Source organism: Palaemon carinicauda, chromosome 24 (assembly GCF_036898095.1).
Source record: "Palaemon carinicauda isolate YSFRI2023 chromosome 24, ASM3689809v2, whole genome shotgun sequence".
NCBI lineage: Eukaryota > Metazoa > Arthropoda > Malacostraca > Decapoda > Palaemonidae > Palaemon > Palaemon carinicauda.
In genome coordinates this window covers 10692591-10700090 of record NC_090748.1, presented here as the reverse complement: position 1 = coordinate 10700090, position 7500 = coordinate 10692591, and positions in this window count along the sequence as shown.

Here is a 7500-nt window from a genome sequence, read left to right as displayed (position 1 = left end):
TGTCCCCTGGTTTATCAAACTTATCCATATGATGTCAGAAGTCATTAAAAAGAACAGATTGTAGAAAAAATAGGATTCTTGAATGGTTAATAGATATTTCTTAATGCAGGTGACACCGTAATCATCAGGCCTAGTAAATAGAAACTTCAAAAACTAATAAGTGTTTTGATATCTTTTGAAGAGGAAAAAAAGTTGAGAGAAAATTATGAATCGATGTAAGCATATTGGAATGTTCAAGGAGATGGTTGAGTAAACCTTCCTATTTAGAACGAAGTGGGGATGCTGAATTCTTAATCGAAAAGGAAGAAAGGTTGAAGCTGTATGATGAGAATTATTTTCTTAGTAATATATACATAGCATACGAAGAAGAAGAGGTAGGCAAAGGTATGGGAAGAACGTAAAAGTAATTAAAAACTTTGCGATGGAAGAAGGGTGAATCGTTATGTTTTTTTTATATGATTTTAAGTATTTTAAAGGCCTCTCATGAATATCAGAGGCAAGGGAAAGTGACATAGCCTTAGCAAGTAGGACTATTCCCTAGAAACGGACCATATGTACATATGATCAGCACCCAAGCCTCCTATCCACCCAAGCTAGGACCGGGGAGGGCCAAGCAATGGCTGCTGAGGACTTGGTAGGTAGACCTATAGGCTCCCTCAGACTCCCCATCCTTAGCTCACAAGGATGGCGAGGTCAGGATCTAGAAAAGAACTGGATCAAGGATGAGGTTGCAGCGTCAAAGGGAACTAACGAGCTTGAGGGGGACTGGACCCCAAGTCTGACGATCACCAGGCAGGAACGTTACCAAAAGATCACACCGATGAAAGAATAGGATGATGAAATAAGAGTGTTACTCAAAAGTACTAAATGGGAAGATGATGAGACTAAATAATGAATTAAACGGACAAATAAATAGCACAGTCTGTGAAGGGGATTTTACCAAGTGCTAAGGCTTCTTCTGTGCACAAAAAAAAAAAAAAAAAAAAAAAAAAGGCCAATGTAGATATCTCTGCAGCGTCGACTCCTTCAAGTGTGAGTGTGGCAGTGACTACCATGTCTATTTCCTTATAGCCACCGGCTATATCTTTGAACAGCTTGATATTGGAGTCATTCTTTTCATCAAATGTAAATTTTCCCTTCAAAGATTGACAAAAAGTTTTAGTTAACTTTCCTTTTCCTTCTGAATACTTTGCTATCCCAACAGTTTAGTCATTACTAGGTAACTTATTCATTACAAAGGTCAAGGGAAGTAAAGTAGAAATTCATGCAATTTGAGGTATCCAAGCTCTCTGAAATAAAATCTGAGAATTTGCGTTTTCTAATACACATATACATACTGTAAATACCTACATATATACACAAATGTACACATAGATCCATACACACATGTATATATATATATATATATATATATATATATATATATATATACTGTATATATATATATATATATATATATATATATATATATATATATATATGCGTGTGTGTGTGTGTGTGTGTGTGTGTGAAAAGCTGTAAATTAGCATTTTCTCTGTATATTTAAATAGAATAATTGTGCTCCAATGAATTACGCTGAATTCATCGATCATGTTTTGCTTGCTACAGATGACTACATTCCAGTAAGATATCTTTGACGTCACTACATTTAGAGTGATTGGAGTTGAGCATTTTTCTTCATAGCGAAAGGTGAATACTTCATTAAAGGTCATGACATTTTGATTTAAGAAAAATAAGGTTATATGTTGCCGAGGGAATCTGTGGAGAAGGTTCACTGAAGGTTGTGAGGGACGCTTACATATAGCAATGTTTTTTTTTGTGGGGGGGGGAGGGGGAGGGGGCTCTAAGATGAGCATGTTTGACCTTCAGAATTTAAACAGGATCTTCTTGTTAGCAAGCACTGAAAAAAAAAAAAAAAAAAAACTTGTACAAAAAGTTGTAGATCTAGTTTAAGGTTGATGGACTGATGAATATTTTTTTCTTCATTTTTTTATCTGCAAATGAAAGGCAACTGTTTTGCTTCGAGCGTAGAGTTGGATCAACTACTTTTTAGGGATAATGAAATGATAATTCTGCAATAAGTAGCAATAGCGATGATTCTAACATTGACTATGTTTCCATACTTGGAGGGTATTTTAAATTGTTCTGTTTAGACAGCGTTTGCTCACTTGAATATAACTTCAGTGACAACAAAACTTATGATTTTACCTTTTATAGAAGTAATATTAGCATGAATAATACCTGAAATTGTTAATAAGTCGTAGGAAGATATCCCTCCAGCCATAATATCTCGTTATTGTGGCCTGACTGGTAACGTCTCTGTCTGGTGTTTGCCAGACGGGGGTTCGATTTCAGCTCAGTCTCGTTAGTGCCATTAGTGTCTGCAACCTTACCATCCTTGTGAGCTAAGGTTGGGGGTTTTGGGGGAGCTTAAAGATCTATCTGTTGAGTCATCAGCAGCCACTGCCTGGCCCTCCATGGTCCTAGTTTGGGTGGATAGGGGGCTTCGGCGCTAATCATATGACATATGGTCAGTCTCCAGGGCATTGCCCTGCTTGATAGGCAATGTCACTGTCCATTGCCTCTGTCATCCATGGGCGACCTCAAAACCTTTAAAAAGAAATGAAAAAACAAAGGCAATCAGGACAAAATGATGAAGGTAACGTAAGGTGTGCAATGAATTTACAGAAATAAGATTATGGTGCACCGAAAATGGTGAAATCATTGAAATAACTTCAAAAGCCAACGGCAATAATAAAAAAGTTGAAGAACAGAAAAAAAATGGACGTAATGCGAGGGTTAGAATAATCACATATATATCACAAGTAATGCTAGGAACATCACATGTTCGTTGTGTCATTCCCCCTCAACGTCTAGGGACAAGAAGCGATTTTGCACGGGGGCATCTGATGCTAAGAAAATTCCATCCCAAGCCCCTCATCGTATAAGTCACCTTCAAGACAAAAGCGCATGGGAGGTCAATGCGGTAGGGGAATCCCACTGCAGAGTTGGGTCCAAATCTCTTTTGGGTAGTTGATGATATGCGAGTTAATAATATTCAATTCGGATTTGCGTTGGTGGAAAGGGAGCCTTATGGTCATGTTAATGGGATTTTTTGAGGGGGTTAAAGTCTTGCTAACGAATTGGGTAAACAATTTTGAAAACCGCGCGAAAAAAAATACATATTTCAGTTCAATTTAATTATTTTATAGATGTGTAAGTTTATTTCTTTTGACTATTACTACTGAGAAAAATTGACTGACTTAATTTAAAATATGTTTACTATTGCAAAGCTATTCGAGAAACTTGTGGGGTTTCTTGCAAGGCAAAAAAATGCAATATTGTGACAGATTTATTAGTCTCAGATATTCATTTATGTAAGAGGCAATTAAGAAAATAATATTGAGGAAAAGAGTCAGAATGTGATGTACAGGTTAAAATAATTGGCTGAGAAACTACTCCATTCACACACACACACACACACACACATATATATTTATATATATTCATTGGAGGCGATAGCCTTAGTGGCGTCAATGTGTTTCCTGTAGGAATCTTCATACTTCCTGAGGAAATATGAAGATTCCTGCCGGAAACACAAAGACGCCACTAAGGCTATCACCTTTAATGAAAATTGCACTAGAGAGAAGCTGTGTCCCAAAAAGCATAAATATACAGTATATATATATATATATATATATATATATATATATATATATATAAATATATATATATATATATATATATATATATATATATATACTGTATATAAATATATATATATATATATATATATATATATATATATATGTATATATATGTATATATATATATACATTTATATATGTATATGTATGTATATATAGATATGTATAAATATATAAATATATATATATATATATATATATATATAGCCTATATATATATATATATATATATATATATATATACAGTATGTATATACATAAGGAACAATAATATGGAATATATATATATATATATATATATATATATATATATATATTTATATATATATATATACACACACACACATATATATATATATATATATATATATATATATATATATATATATATACAGTATGTATATATAGGGAATCATAACATATATATATATATATATATATATATATATATATATATATATATAAATATATATATATATATATATATATATATATATTTATATATATAGTATGTATATATATATATATATATATATATATATATATATGTGTGTGTGTGTGTGTGTGGGTGTGTGTGTGTGTGTGTATGTGTGTGTATGCAGAGCTGTGGAAGACGCTTACTGATAAATTTTTCGAGTATCGAAATGTGATTGATTATTTACTTGTCATTTTATATAATTTTAGTTTGTAAACTTGGAGATATTTTGAAGAAATTTTACCCAATTATTTTTTATTTATTTTATCTAGTTTTATTCAGAAAATTAATTCATGTACATTCTATTATTTTTTTATATATATATATCTTATAATAATATTTTTCTAATCTCATAAAATGGAGTGATTATAGAATAAATATTCTCGAACAATGTTCACAACTATCCATTTTTTCGAACAATTGTTTATAGCTATGTTTTTCGAACAATTGTTTACTCGAACAATTAGTTTTCGAACAACCGTTGACTCGAACAATTAGTTTTCGAACAACCGTTGACTCGAACAATTAGTTCTCGAACAACCGTTGACTCGAACAATTAGTTCTCGAACAACCGTTGACTCCAAGGCCAATATAGAGCCTTGGTTGACTCGAACAATTAGTTCTCGAACAGCCGTTGACTCGAACAATTAGTTTTCGAACAGCCGTTGACTCGAACAATTAGTTTTCGAACAACCGTTGACTCGAACAGTTAGTTTTCGAACAACCGTTGACTCGAACAGTTAGTTACCTTTCGAGCAACTGTTGTTTTCGACTAATAATTTTCGAATAATTGTCCTGATACACTATGTATGCATAAAAATATTACAGGAAAAATGAAAACACTGACTAAATCCTGATTAGTTTCACAGTCAAAGAGGAAAGTGGACAGGATTTACTCAATATATATTTACAACATATAGCAACAAAGGTTAAGAAATGTGAAGGAAAGATATATTCTTATAAAGAATATAGAAAACTTCAACATGATTAATTCCGGAGACGTTTGTTTTCGCCCAGGTAATATTTCTAATACGTTACTATGCGCATAAATTAAATATATTTTATTCACGTTTACATATGATAAGAAAATGAACAGCTATTGAAAAAAATGAAAATGACAAACGCATCAAACCTAGATTAAGAAAAGAGTAGACTTACTCAGACGTTCATCACTCAAAATTTTATTTATGAAATCGACTTTCAATTACATTAGTTATTATGAGTAAATTATTTTCAATTTAATAAAATGTTACATTTAAAACCAAAATATAATTCACAAGTGGGAATATTATCTTTTTTTATCATTGAATGTGTAGGCGTGGCCAGCTAAAAACCAGTTCGAGTTTAACCTTCTTAATTCTTCTACGCATCACAGCACCTCAAAGAGATGTTTACGTAAGTTGCACTGCAGCTACAATAAGTAAACAAATACAATATACCATTGCATAGATCATAAGGTAGTCATTCCCTATGGCCTGACAACTTTTAGATGGAAAAGTTGTTGAAAAAGATAATTCTCAAGTTTGTGGATAGCGCTAGGAATCTTTCTTCGCAAAAGTTCAAACTTGCAACAGATGTTTTTATGTTGAACAGTCTGACATAAGTTTTTTTTTTATAGTTTATATATGAAATATCTGTTTTAATGTTTTTGTTTTTAAATGATTTTATTTTAATTGTTCATTACTTTTCGTATCGTTTATTTATTTCTTTATTTCCTCTCCTTACTAGCCTATTTTTCCCTGCTGGAGCCCTTGGGCTTACATTTTAAGCATCTTGCTTTTCCAACTAGGGTTATTGCTTAGCTAATATTAACAACAACAACAACAACAACAACAACAACAACAACAATAATAATAATAATAATAATAAAAATAAAAATAAAAATAAAAATAATAATAATAATAATAATAATAATAATGATAATAAAAATAAAAATAAAAATAAAAATAAAAATAAAAATAAAAATAAAAATAAAAATAAAAATAAAAATAAAAATAAAAATAAAAATAAAAATAAAAATAAATGAACGGCTGATCTCATTCATGCATGCATGTAAGGTAATTTCTCATACATTACCATCTTAAAATCATATTTAAGTAGGTCGACTCACGACGTCTAGCTTAGGATTTTTTAAATTCAGGTTATAACATTTCTGGCCAGGAGAAAGTCTATTTTTCAGCTTTTCTTTCTTTCTTTCTTTTTTTAAGCATTTTTTTAATTGCTAAATTTTTTTCTTTGTATATTCAAAGAAGTGTGCATAATCCCGCAAGCGACTTTTCTCTGGTCAGGGTAACTAATTACTTACGTTTTCTTCAAAAAAAAATTCCAAGGAAGGCTGTTTATTTTAGTATCCCATATACAGCAATTTAACCATTTTCTATGATTTCCTGAGAACTGCGTCATCACTTTCCTTTTATTCGGTATAGTGTTATTATATGCTTGTTTATATATCTACAATTTCTATGTCATGCTTATACTGAAAGAAGCATAAAGTGTCAAAGACGATATATAATAAGGTTAAAAGCGCAAAATTTGCAAAGACGAGAAGACATCATGGTACTCTTATCTTACCCACGCATGACATTTGGTTCATGTAGCTTACAGCGTGTTATGTTTGCGTGTTGAGTGACATTCTTGGATTTGAGGACAGGGGCAAATGACAGGTTAGTAAGTAACCGAGAGGTATGATGATTATTCCCTTACAATACCCAGTGGTGAGAAAAATTGCCGCTAAAAGTTCATTCTAAGTTTTCAATCAATCTATAAAATAAGAAACAAAAAAACTTTGAAGGCCGTTTTCTCTAATTTTGAAATTTTCGGAGAAAATTTGCGGTCTTTTTTTTTCTTTTTTTTTTTTTTTATCATTGGCCGATTTTTTTTTCATAAAAACGATAGAGAATTTTATAATCTGTAATCTAGAAAAATTACTTTTCGAAAAAAAACAAAAACTTCCATATGAGAAATAGGCCATCTTTAGAAATAGATTGTTGATAATTTCCTATTTCCAAACTTTTGCGGATAAAATTATCTTGCTAATATTTGTTTTAAACAGCATGAATAATTTGTGAAACAAAAAAGTAGACAATTGAAGTAATCCCAAAATAAGATGTTTTTTTTTCTTTTTTTTTTTAATAGGGCCGAGTTGCGTTACTGGTAACTATTCAAATAGAATAGTAATTCTTCAGTTAATACAAATATTATTCTCCACTTCTAGGATAAAAATATTTCGTTTTTCCTTGTTTCCTTTCCTCACTGTGCTATTTTCCCTGTTGGGGCCCCTGAGCTTATAGCATCCTGCTTTTCTAACTAGGGTTGTAG